This window comes from Danio rerio, chromosome 12, assembly GCF_049306965.1.
Source record: "Danio rerio strain Tuebingen ecotype United States chromosome 12, GRCz12tu, whole genome shotgun sequence".
Taxonomy (NCBI): Eukaryota; Metazoa; Chordata; class Actinopteri; order Cypriniformes; family Danionidae; genus Danio; species Danio rerio.
Window position 1 is genome coordinate 38,522,501 of NC_133187.1, and position 12,746 is coordinate 38,535,246.

The 12,746-nt window shown below is 37.5% G+C and overlaps 1 long non-coding RNA gene across 3 annotated transcripts in view; it reads left to right on the plus strand.

The window, feature by feature from the left end:
• Positions 1-12,746, plus strand: part of LOC141376855 (uncharacterized) — a 95,350-nt gene that overhangs the window by 55,131 nt on the left and 27,473 nt on the right. Inside the window, exons 6-8 of one of the 3 annotated variants that reach the window (XR_012388125.1) lie at positions 2,528-2,673; positions 5,933-6,030; positions 9,417-10,201. This is a non-coding gene — a long non-coding RNA (uncharacterized lncRNA). Of the gene's footprint in view, positions 1-2,527; positions 2,674-4,536; positions 4,656-5,932; positions 6,031-9,416; positions 10,202-12,746 lie in introns of those variants that run through there. The other 2 variants (XR_012388123.1, XR_012388124.1) reach the window with 2 other exon arrangements.

Below are 12,746 nucleotides of genomic sequence, written 5' to 3' on the forward strand. Positions count from 1 at the left end.
CCTCCAAACGTCCAGATGCTTCTGGAGAACGACTTTGTTCTCTGTTATACCACATGAAAAAAGAGAGAAGAACTCCTCAGCTCCATTAGAAAGAGAATTATAATTCCAGTCTAATTGAATCAATGCTATGAACAGCAAGCAAAGAAATGTACAGCGATATAACATTATGCATTTTTTCTTACACATAGGTTTCAGAATACTATAGAAATATTTTGCATATACAGTATATAATAGCTTCTATGTTGGTGCGGGGGTCACTTGGTGATTTCCAAAAATTAAACAAAAAATTATTAAACTATTAGAATTAATATATTTTATATATTATTAACAAAAAATAGTTAACAAAATAGTTAAATAAAAATACAGCAACATGAAATAAAAATGAGAATTTTGAAATTTGAAGCATTTTTAACTGTTTTTCCATTGGATTGTGACCCCTGGGGTGATTAAATAAACAAAATAGCTGTACATGTAAGTTTATGGCACCATGTTAAACTTTCAGACTCGTTTTTGGCATTTATTTCAATTAAAAATAAACGCAAAAATTCAACCAAGAATAAACTTTGTTCTAAACATTCATCTCATTAGGTTAATGTCGAAATCTAACTAATTAATAAATTACTACAAAATATTATAATAATTTGTTGAACACAATTTTTTTGTGTTGTCAATATGGTCATATTTATAAGCCAATTGCTGTGTGTGTACTGTTGCGCACAACGTTGTATATTTTTATAACCACCTGCGAGGAAAGTGGGGGTCGTGAGTCACTGGCATTTTTATTTTGGGACTCGTGAACTCAAAAAATAATTTGTTCAATCTACTTATTTAAAATGAGCTGAATCAACACAGAGTTTTGAAACAACGTAATAGTTTTATGCTCAGTCCACTTAAACATGTAAAAACGATTAATTTAACTTGATTTGTGTTGGGACAACATGAAGGAATTGTGTGGAATCCTGCATTTTTTACAGTGTGGGCTGAACGTTTTTGAAACTCCTACTTTAGAGTATATTAACTTACAGTATGGCTGGTTTACACTGATAAGTATGAGTCAGTACAGTACGGTGTGCATTTATTTTCATATCCACTGTCAGAAGTGCCAAAATAGCAAACTGTACCACACTACATTCTCATAAACATATGTATTTCGACCGACTCTTTCACCCACCTCCTTCCTTAAACCCAACCAATTTCAAAAGTAACCTAAAAAAGAAAACCCATCGCAGCCACGTGATTTTACCAGTTTTTCATTTTTTACCATGTTTTCAGCCTATTATTTATTTTTGCTTTTGTTTCTGGAATCATACTTCATCAAACTCGAACTCTGTCGTGGTCCATTCTGCTCCGCATCCCATGTCTATCGGCATATGTGGTGAGCCACTAGGTGAACTGGTAACACTGGAAAACCCATCGAAGACGGAGGTAATCAGTCTGCGGTAGTGCAAAAAGGAACAGAAACTGTCGGTGGCATAACATTCGTTTTACCGCTGAAATGCAGCCGGATACCTCTGGGTACAAATTTCATGATCTCCAGAAATGTAGACCTGGGTTTTGTATCTACAATAATCCTATGTTATTGATGTTGTTGTTGTTTTAATTAACAGTCAAAACATAACACACACTGCAAAAAATATATGATCAATTAGTCCTGACAGCATCTGCTTTTAGGTAAATGTAACTTATTAAACCAAGTTAATCACCTTCTAACTCTATTTAATGAGTTACACAAACTCTTTTAGTTCAGATTAATGTAATATAAGTTCAATGGACTCATAAGGCTAATTTGATTCAGCTTAAAAATTTAAGGCAACCAGAATTTCTTACAGTGCAGTAATAATACAGTGACGGCTCGCAATAATGAACCATGCTGAAACAAAGCTTGTTGTCCTCTTGTGACAAACAGACACACAGCTCTACATTTAAAATAATAAGGTTGAGTGTGTAAAAGACATGATATGTCTTCAAATAAATTGATTGGAACTTTCTGGCACACACTATGCCTAATGGTACTATTGACAGTGTAATCTCAAGCCTGACCAGGGGGACCTTTACCCAATCATACTGTACTGAACCTAGAAATGAGCCATTGCTTTCTCAGAATTATCAGATGAAAGGTCACAATTATAATTTGTTTTCATTCCATGATGGAAACAAGCTTCCTTAGTCCTGAGAATACTCTATAATGTTTGCGATCTATTCAGTTCTTTTAGCAAGAGTCCTTCCAGAGATTCCACATTACGATCAGCAGCCGTCCGGCTCAAATCAATCGTATAGCTGGTTTGGCTTGTCTGCAACAGTTCTCTGTAGAGCAGCTCATCTCTTCCTCATCACACAAGTGGAAAGATCACTTACACATCTTCACCCCCTGACAGTTTCTGGACCCAAGCCCTCATATAATATCGCTCTAGGGCTAAGTGAATGGTCTCTTTGGATCTACCCTCTCCATTGGAAACCTTAATGACTCGGATGAGAATGACTTTCCCGCACGTTTAACCTCTCTTCTTTTATCACACGCTTCAAACAGACTAGAGCTGTTAGTCCACATCCTGAGAAGTCCCTTCAGACGCTCCATTTGTAGAGAACGGCAGCTGTAATATCTCCGGGTGAAGCAGTCCAACGTGAATGGTGAAGGATGCCTGGGCAGAGGAGCAGTGGATTGTTTCAGCAGTGGTAATCTAATCAAGATGGTTAAAATGAATGAACATAGAAGCATTCGAGAAGCTATATTTATTATAAAAGTTAGTTCCAAACTGAAGATTAAGCTCATAAGTGGGATTTCAAAAGCTCTAATGTAATGATGTAAAGTAATGATTTAGAAAAAATACTGTAACCCTTTTATACAGGGACCAACTCCCTCTATTAACTTGTTGCTTACAGTATTAGTTAGCATTTCATTAATTTATTCATTAATTTTCCTTCGGCTTAGTCCTTATATTTATCAGGGGTTGCTATGGTGAATGAACCACCAACTATATATGTTTGCTTATGTCCGTCCAGCTGTGACCCAATACTGGAAAACACCCATACACTCACATTCATCGACTTATACACTACAGCCAATTTGGTTCAACCAATTTACTTATTGCGTATTTTGAACTGTTTTGGAAACTGCAGCACCCGGAGGAAACCCACGGCAACATGGGGAGAACATGCAAACTCCACAAAGAAATGCCAATTGGCCCAGCCGGCACACGAACAGCAACTTTCTTGCTTTGAGGCAACATTGCTAACCACTAAGCCACTGTGCCGCCTAGTTAGCATTTATTAAAGCAAATATAAATGTCTACCTGATTATATTCTACGTCCCTTATTCATAATGGGATATGCAAGATGTCTACAACAACTATGTTAGTAAATGTTAATAAGCAATAGTTTACTGCTAATAATTGGAGTTTGAGACAAAATTGGTAATAAATAGTTAATATGTGCTCCTTATGCTAAAGACTTGGCAAAAAGTCTTGTTTAAAGTGTTATAAGACATAAAACCAACGACTATACGGAGCTAATAAAATTTGGTACACCTTCTTGCTGCAGCTCCCTAATTGGTGAATTTGTCTGTACAGCATCATGGATAATGCAGTTTATATCCCAAATTTGGTTGTAAAACATGATTATTTTTAAAAGTTACAACTTATTGCTGTGAAAGGATGGCATGAACAAAGCATAAATACAATGTTGAATCACCGAATGCTTCTTCATTTGTAAGGCAACTTGGACAAAAGCATCTGCTAAATGACTGAATGTAAATGTAAACCATCAGACAACAACACTGTAGCTCACATAAGTGTTTTCAGTTATTTTTACAAATCAATATAAAGTATTTGACTTCAAGAAAATTAACTGTTGCAATCTAAGGCAGTGCATTCTGAGAAATTAAGCATTCAACAATTGGTTAAAATATGGTTAAATACTTTTTTTGTGATGTATACACTACCTGACAAAAGTCTTGTCATCAATCCCACTTGTAAGAGCAATAAATAATCAATTGACTTCTAGTTGATCATTTGGAAAAGTGGCAGAAGGTAGATTTTCAACCCAGGCTCATTCTGGAATTGTAGCCCCGCGGACATTTCTGGAGACCGCGAAATATGTCCCGGGAGGTACATATTTGTGCAGTTTTTGTTTTCGCTAATTCGCGAGAGGCTGCGGTGTGCACTTTTTCGCGTCTCGAGCACGCGCCGTTCGCGTCCGTGCTGTTCTCGCGTAAAAAGCTGCCGGAGGCCGCTGTCGAGCTGCCGTCTGTCCGACTGGCTGACTGACTGAATGACTAAATAATTGACTGGGCGGCCAGCCAGCCAATCAGCCAACCCAGCCACCCACCCTCCTAGTCCCCCTTCCCTAAACCCAAATGAAGATTTACAAAAGCCGTCCAAAAAAAGAAAAACATTCGTCCGATTTTGACCGCGTTTTCGGATTTCACCACATTCTCGCCCCATTATGTGGTCGCTTTATTTTTTGCTTTATAAGTCGTTCGCTTTATTTTTTGGATTCTGTTTTTTGTCTTAACTGATTTCTGGAACTGCTTTTTTCCAGACTCGAACCTGGTCGTCACCGCGGCCGGCTCCTCCGGGCCTCCGCTCCGTCGACATAACACGACGAGCTAACCGGACAAACTGAAGGAGGACGAGCTGTCGAAGGAGCACACGAAGGAGGTGAGCTGTGAGCAGGCGAGCGCGAAGAAGAGCGGCGTCACACAGTAGTGTTCGCCTGAAAAAACTAAATGCAGCCATACGTACCTCCGTCCACGTAAATCGTGTTTTCCAGAAGCGTCCGCGGGGCTACGTTTTCAGAATGAGCTTGGGTTGTAGATTTTTCTCATGAATCATCTGTTGAACTGCATCGCAATCATCACAAATACTGCAGAAGACCTATTGAAACCCGCATGGACCCAAGATTCTTACAGAAATCAGTCAAGTTTGGTGAAGGAAAAATCATAGTTTGGGGTTTTATTTTATGGGGCATGCAAGAAATCTACAGAATTAATGGCACTAGGCTTTCTAGAAACATTCTTGCAGGTGTGTTGAGGCAAGTTGGAGCTAAAATCTGCAGGACACCGTCCCTCCAGGACTTAGTTTGGACACCCCTGTCCTAGATGAACAGTCCGACAGCTCTCTTGCTGCAGTGCATGCCAGTGTGTGTATATGTGGTCACGTCATGTGCGTTTTCAGCGTTGTAGTGTAGACGGAGAGTTGTTCAGAAAACGGTTGGCTGGACGAAGATCGTTTTCATTCTAAACGCCGTTTTAAAACTAAAACGTATTCATGTAAACAGGGCCTCATACTTCAGCCTCCTCATCAAAGTCCCTGAAAGCAAAAAAAGGTCAAGGTGCTCCATAGTTGGCCAGCCAGATCACCAGATATCAACATTACTGAGCATGTCTAAGATAAGATGGAGGAGGCATTGAAGATGAATCCAAAGAATCTTGATGAATCTGAATAAAGTCATGCAGAGATGTATGGATGCAGTCCATCAAGCTCATGGGAGTCATAAACAACATTAATTTATTTTCACTGCAACATGACTTTATTCTATACTGTACATTATTTCTTTTAAGTGACGACTTTTATCTAATCAAAGTCAGACCTTACTGCCCTAATTAAAAATCAAGGCGTGATCATATTTTATTTTGGTTAAATAAGCGTAATATAGGGGCCTTTGTCTTTCAAGTGAGCCACTTCTGATACCAAATGATCAACTAGAAGTCAAGTTATTATTTGTTGTTCCTAATACTTGGAAAGGCGACAAGACCTTTTTGAGGTAGCGTAAATGAGAATACATGAATTGACAATTAGAGCATCATGACTGCCTCAGATTCAGAATGTAAAATTATCCTCGGCTGAATTCTGTACAACACACATGATTTCTAATATTAATACATGCGGTCTGGATCTTGTGATTCCTGAAAATGCCTTTCCACTGTTGTGCGCAGGATCCATCAAGCGGTCAGTGAGTGGACGGTGGGTGGCCTGCGAATATAACGTCTTAGACCGAGACTAAGGAGATGCAGAACCACTCATGTATATTGATGTAAGAGCCTTACAGACTTAAAGGAAAACTAAATGAAGAATAGCTGAAGCATTCAATCACTCACAGTGAGTTTGACCAGAGCCACATGATCTGTGCCTTTCATTACCACACTGATGAGGAATAAAGGGAAATAAAAGCAGTTTTGTGGACACCCACGCCAATCTAAATAAGCTTTCATCTCATGCTCGCTAACAGCTCAGTCCAGTCTGGGTTTTATTCATTGTCTGAGTCGCTGTTTAACAGTTATTGCCATTGTAGTACTCCAAGTTCCTTTTCACATTCAGATTTTAACGCGTTCCAAGTGACAAGCCAAGGAAGTAGCCAAGAGTGTTACACTTGAGTTATTGGGCCGAAAAACAAAAAAACATGTCAGTCGATTTTCAACAAAATCACAAGCTGCCCAAAGAACACCCAGGTTTATGGGCTTTTTGAAATCTAGGGAATGTTTTTATGTTTACTGTGGAGAAAAGCACAGACTTCATTGCGTCTCTGGTGGGTTCAACTCTACAGAGGTCACCGCTGCATCTGTCAGAGATCTGCGTGAAGGTGTTAAAAGATGAACTAATAAATCACTCATATCAGAACTGGTCATAAATGTTGCTTTAGTTTATAGTTTAGGAGTGACATGCATTTTGCTTAACTAGAACTGTCCTCCATTTCATATTGCCAATATCTAAAAATGCTAATAATATATGTCTGAAATTTTAATTATATACATTTAAAAATGCTGGGAAGTTTTAACCCAGCATTAGGTAAAATAAGGACAAACTCAACATTTTTCAATTAAATTTGAATTACTTTTTTAATCCAATGGCTGGCTTACCCAAAATTTGGGTTCAAGCGACTAAGCATTTTTTTGATTTATACTTACCGCCCATTTTATTAGGTACACCTGTCCAACTGCTCATTAACGCAAACTTCCAATCAGCCAATCACATGGCAGCAACTCAATGCATTTAGGCATGTAGACATGGTCAAGATGACCTTTTGCAGTTCAAACAGAGCAATCGGAAGAAATGGGAATTTAAGTGACTTTGAATGTGGCATGGTTGTTGGTGCCAGATGGGCTGGTCTGAGTATTTCAGAAACTTCTGATCTACTGGGATTTTCACACACAACCATCTCTAGGGTTTACAGAGAATGGTCCGAAAAAGAGAAAATATCTAGTGAGCAGCATATCTGAGGCCATAAATGCCTTGTTGATGCCAGAAGTCAGAGGAGAATGGCCGGTCTGGTTCGAGCTAATAGGAAAGCACCAGTGACTCAAATAAGCACTCGTTACAACTGAGGTATGTTGAAGAGCATCTCTGAATGCACAGCATGTTCAACCTTGAGGCGGATGGGCTACAGCAGCAGAAGACCACTCTGGGTGCTGCTGCTGTCAGCTAAGGACATGAAACTGAGGCTACAATTCACACAGGATTACCAAAATTGGACAATAGAAGATTGGAAAAATGTTGCCTGGTCTGATGAGTCTTGATTTCTGCTGCAACATTCAGATGGTAGGGTCAAAATTTGGCGTTAACAACTTGAAACCATGGATCCATCCTGTCTTGCCTTGTATCAATGGTTCAGGCTGGTGGTGGTGATGCAATGGTTTCTTGAACATGACAATGAGTTCACTGTACTTAAATGGCCTCCACAGCCACCAGATTTTAATCCAGTAGAGCACCTTTGTGATGTAGTGGAATACGAGATTCGCATCATGGATGTGCAGCCGACATATCTGCAGCAACTAGACTAGAGAACTAGAGAACTCTATACAACAACAATAAGACAGTTGAGAACTCTCAACTAGAGCTCTCTGCTATCATGTCAATATGGACCAAAATTTCTAAAGGAATATTTCAAGTACCTTGTTGAACCTATACCATGAAGGATTGTGGCAGTAGTGAAGGCAAAGGGAGTCTAACCCGGTACTAGTATGGTGTACCCAATAAAGTGGCCATTGAGTATATTTGTTTATTGTAATAAACACAATTCAATGTGTTTTCATTCATTCATTCATTTTCTTTTCGGATTAGTCCCTTTATTAATCAGTGGTCGCCACAGCGGAATGAACCGCCAACTTATTCAGCCCATGTTTTACGCAGCTGCAACCCATCTCTGGGAAACATTCATACACACTCATTCACACTCATAGACTATGGACAATTTAGCCTATCCAATTCACCTGTACCACATGTCTTTGGACTGTGGGAGAAACCGGAGCACCCGGAGGAAACCCACGCGAACGCAGGGAGAACATATAAACTCCTCACAGAACCACCAACTGTCAACTTCCAACCACCAACCAAAGCTTCCTACTGTGCCACTGCATCGCCCTCAATGTGTTTAGTTATAGATGATTAATATTGACTAAACACTGAGCAATGGACTAGAGTGAATGAAGCGTTTATAAAATGTGTGTGTGATCAGTCTTAATAGTCAACAGCTGTATGTAATCAGAAGGTGAACTGAAACTGGTGTGTGACTAGGGCATGATGGGAGATGTAGTCCAAGTGAATGATGGGGAATGTTCTCTAGCGATCCGCAATGGCAACACCGGTGGCAATCACAACAGTATGTATTTGTATATGTTGAATTCTAGAATATGTAGAAAATACATGTATATAAATGTATTATTCTAAAAAGCGCTCTCACCTCACAGCAAGAAGGTCACTGGTTCGAGTCACTGCTGGGTCAGCTGGCATTTCTGTCTGGATTTTGCATGTTTTCCCCTTGTTTATGTGGGTTTCCTCCGGGTGCTCCGGTTTCGCACACAGTCCAAAGACATGTGCTGTAGGTCAATTGGGTAAGCTAAATTGTTCTTAGTTGTGTATGTGTGTATGTCCTGGTCCTCTAGATTGGGGGTTGAGCATTGGGCGAACAACTCGTCTCATAAAAACTAGATGTTACGAAACACCAATATGGTGTGGCTAAATTTCAGCTTCGATATAAATGGCCCTGGAAGTAAGATTTATATTCCCAAAAAGTGTTTAAAATAAGGTTTTATTAGTTAGTTATTTAATGTATTTACTAAAAAACAAACAATAAATATAAACAATACACACTTTTAAAGATTATTAAAGTGTTTATTCATCTTTGCTAATGTCAGTTAATGAAAAAAGTGCTTACATACAGGAATTTGGAACATAATATTGCATTCGCAAATGTTGAAATGCAATCAATAAATTCTTCCCAAGTATTGTTCATTCTTAAGTTTATGATAATAAATACATTAAACTAAACATTAACTAATGAAATCGCTTTGTAAAGTATAGTGAAAAATGTGCTTCTGACCGCTTGGCTGGCTTGATGGCAAACGAGCAGAATTTGGTAACTGGAGTAGACTGAACCTTAAGGGTGCAGACATGATTTTATTGATGATTCACATCTGTCTTTAGACTCTTCTGTGCTGAAGCCCACAAGACCCGGAGCCGACAAGGAGGAGGAACACAGAGAAGAAAAGACGGTCCATCTTAAACCCTTTATTGTAAGGCTCATCCTCTTTTCTCTTGATGCATGGAACATTTAAAATCAGCTGTAAAACATCGGTTAAGCACAGTGAAGAGTGAAAGACCGAAGAAATAAAAGACCACACACACACAGACACACTTTGTCACTTTTTTCCCTCAGATGTAAGCAGGCTGTGTTTGGAGAGGGGAAGGATGCATGTGTTGTATTGTTCGTTAAAACGCTACATGTGCTCATCTGGGATTTTGTTTATGTACACAATCTGAAATTGGAAGATTGACTTCCACACACGTTTTATACATTTAATATACATTGATAATAAGCAGGGCGACACGGTGGCTCAGAGGTTACCACTGTCACCTCACAGCAAGAAGGTCGCTGGTTTGAGTCCTGGCTGGGTCAGTTGGCATGTCCTTGCAGACTTTACATGTTCTCATGGGTTTCCTCTGGGTGCCCTGGTTTTTCCCACAGTCCAAAGACATGCGCTATAGGTGAATTAAATATGCAAAAATGGCCGTAGTGTACAGTATGTGAGTGAATGAGTGTGCATGAATGTTATTTCAATCATTTTTGACAATGCTTTTCTCAGGGTATAATAAGGAAAGGTGACTGTTAACTGGGGAGAATATTCTGCCTCTCCCGCACATCGGTGCGTGGCCTGTCTTTGTAACACGGTAGTTCATGTTACAGCTAAGTTTCTCTATACATTATGCTAGTTTATTTCATTCTGCTGTCTATATATTTAAACATGTAACTTACAATAATTAACAACTTTGCCTGCTTTAAGGCAAGAGATTCTTTCTCACATTAGTCACATTATAGTTTTTGTCAGTGGCTTTGGTGCATTTCTCACAACACTATTTTGTTTTCTCAAAACAATTAGTACAAATTGTAAGACCTAGTTGATAACCTGCAAAAGCGTGTCTCTTGCTCAAAATGGATAGCTCATTCCTCAAACCAAGTATTCAGGTCAATGAAAGTGTCAGTGCCATCAAGATGAAAAGTCCTGACACCATTGTTTATGAACAAGATCGTCAAATGGCTTTGTGATGTTTTCATAAGTTTACTCTGTACATTTTTTTACCAAGATTTTGGTGACACTTCATCATCTTGGAATTATAAGGTTCTCTCTGCGTTCTGAATGAATTTGAGATATTGAGTTTTTGCATTCCTTATATTGCTATAAGGAATGCAAAAACAATATGTGTGTAACTTTTAGTTTTTTAAATAAAAAGTCTTACAATGTAAACAACTTATAAAAACACGCCATAATGTAAATAAGTTGTCATTTACAGTTTTTCTCAGTTGCTTTAATGCCTTTCTCACAACACTTTTTAGATTTGAACAACAGTTAATGCATTTCTCAAACAATTAGTGCAAACTGCCGAATGAAGTGCTGTCCTGAAAATGTTCAAGACAGCACTGTATACTATTTGCACAGCTATTTAAAAACTACAGTAAAGTTAGACATCACGCCATTTAGTGAGGTATCTGAGTACAAGACACTGAATCTGTATGTTTCACAGTTTTACTGCATTTGCTCTTTGTAATTCACAGCATTGTGCAAAAGAATAAATACACCCTTATTTACAACAAACATAAACCTTCTTAGGGTAGAGCTGTGCACAACTGTAAACAATATTGCAGAATATATTGGAACTGAATCTACAACATTCATAGGTCTGAAAACCAATCATGAAATTGTTCAATTTATAAAATTATAGACATATAAAATTAGCTTGACAGATTTTGACAACTAGTTCAACATTGTTACAGTATATGTAAAGACTCGAGTAATGAAATGAGGACTATTAGTTTTATATGGAATGACTTTTTAGCATTTATGTTTAGTAATTTTGACTGACATGACTTAAGCAAATGGTAATGTAATAAACAACAGAGAGTTTACTAAACTTTACCATATACTTGGAGAGGACGAATTGACATCTAGACTAGCTGCAAAATATGTATACAACCTACACATCATAAGAAATGGTTAATGTAAACTCATGTATCTTTTTTAAATAATTTAAACTTTTTATTATTATTATTATTATTAATAATAATAATAATATTATTATATTTATCGAATGTATTTTTTGTGTCATTATATCTTATCTGTATTATTATTAATTTTTCAATGGTTTTAATATATTTCATATTTGAAGTGCTTTGGCAATACTGTACTTAATGTCATGCCAATAAAGCAACTTGAACTTGAACTTGAGTTGTATGAAAGCATTTGATGCATATCCAAAAGCATTTGCAATTTGTTGGAAGGAATGTAGGTCATACATACAGTAGGTCTGTAAATCATTCATGACATTGTTCAATTTATATAGAGTACATTTTCAGGAAAAAAAAAAATAATAATACATACATACATATATATATATATATATATATATATATATATATATATATATATATATATATACACATATATATAATTTGCTGATTTTGACATCTAGTTCAACAGTTTTGTATTTAATGACTCGAGTAATGAAATGAGGACTGTTAGTTTTATATGGAATGACTATTCAGCATTTACAAGTTTAGTTAATTTTGACTGACATGACATGATGCAATTGATGATTTTTTTTTTTTTGAGAAATGCATTAACTGTTGTGCAAATGTAAATAGTGTTGTGAGAAATGCACCAAAGCCACTGAGAAAAACTTAATAATTATATTGTAATTATATTGGAGTCAGATAAGTAATTGATTTTAACACGCCATCCTTCAGCTGCTTTTGTTTTTGATTATTGGTTCAGAATAGCAGCTACAGTATAGCACCTTTAATAACAATAATAGCACCTTTAGTAACTGTTATATGAAGGCAAAATCTTAGAGGAAAAAAAAAAAACTGTTGCGTTTAGTCTACACATCTGGCTTGCAAACTATTTCTGGCTCCTCACCGTCTGTTAGAGATACAATGTGTTATTAAAAAGACACATCACACTCATGAAGCCAAGAAATAGACAAAATACTGACTGTGTTTGCATTCAGCAAACATAACCCAGATGTTTTTTGGTTTTCAGGGTTTTTTTCCCGCCATCGTTGGTCATCTGAGTTCAATTTAAACACCAATTTCACATTCTGCTTTGCGTAAACATCACAAACCCTTTTGATATTCAGCTGGATCTTAGTTCAGCAACACTATGGCATTCTGTTCATAATTTTTGCAATAATCACATCCATGTGCTGTTATTAATGTCCGTCTTGCCCACAAAAATGACTTGAACGGAAGATGCCTGATGG